Here is a 1080-nt window from a genome sequence, read left to right as displayed (position 1 = left end):
GGGATAATGTCACTGACAGCCGTCTTAACGTCCCAGGGGCAACTCCCATGGCTATGGAAGAGTTGTTACTTAGTGCTCGCCATGGTTTCTGGCATGCACTCCCCTCAGCATGGTGGCGTGGGTATACCGTTCCCCATAGCGACCCCTAGAGGACGCAGTTTTAAAGTTCCCTTGAAAGGGAACGTGTCAGGTTACGTATGTAACCATGGTTCCCTGAGTAGGGAACGAGACACTGCGTCCTCTAGGTTTCCTGCCATGCTTCGGACGCAAGCTTCAGACGAAGAAGTGGATGATGTGTTCTCCCGGCGCCTATTTATACTATAGTCGCACCGGTAGTGACGTCATGGCTGTCGCCGGCCAACGTGTTGTTGGTGTTTTTTCAATGTATGCTTCAGACACGGGTCAGTGGACACGACGAGGCGTTCCCCATAGTGACCCCTAGAGGACGCAATGCGTATGTAACCATAGTTACATACGTAACCTGAGACGTTTTTTACAATTAACAAAACAAGAGCAATTTGTGCACCAAAGTCTTTGAAAGACATAAAGACAAACACTTATAACGCTCACTTGAATTTAAATAAATATTGTAAACAAGATGTGTGATAGTGGTTATTATTATATTATTACTATTAATAAATATATTAATAAAAGAAAAACAATATTAAAAATCATTATCATTCCATAATCCAGTGGTTATGCAGTAGGCCGATTCCAGGTCCTCGTGAGAACATTTTAATGTTTGTTGTTTTTACAGAAGTATGACACCAAAAAAGTACACGCTATTGAAATTACCAATAAATAAATTCATTTAAAATAAATACACTCTTCTGTATCAACCTCATGGTGTGTCTTGTTACTGTTTTTGTAAGAACATTTTTATATTTGTTTTAGTCAAAGAACTATAACAGAAAACATGCTATTGAAATTCAGACTCAGACTTATAAGTGCATTACCGCCACCTATCTCTCAAATGGACCATTGACACTCTATCTTCAATCTCAATTAGGAGTGTCAATGTTCCATTTGAGAGATAGGTGGCAGTAATGCACTTATAAGTCTGCGATCCACCGTAAAGCA

The sequence above is a fragment of the Sinocyclocheilus rhinocerous genome, unplaced genomic scaffold (genome assembly GCF_001515625.1).
Source record: "Sinocyclocheilus rhinocerous isolate Xijiao unplaced genomic scaffold, SAMN03320098_v1.1 scaffold4923, whole genome shotgun sequence".
NCBI lineage: Eukaryota > Metazoa > Chordata > Actinopteri > Cypriniformes > Cyprinidae > Sinocyclocheilus > Sinocyclocheilus rhinocerous.
Note: the sequence above shows the minus strand (reverse complement) of the source record.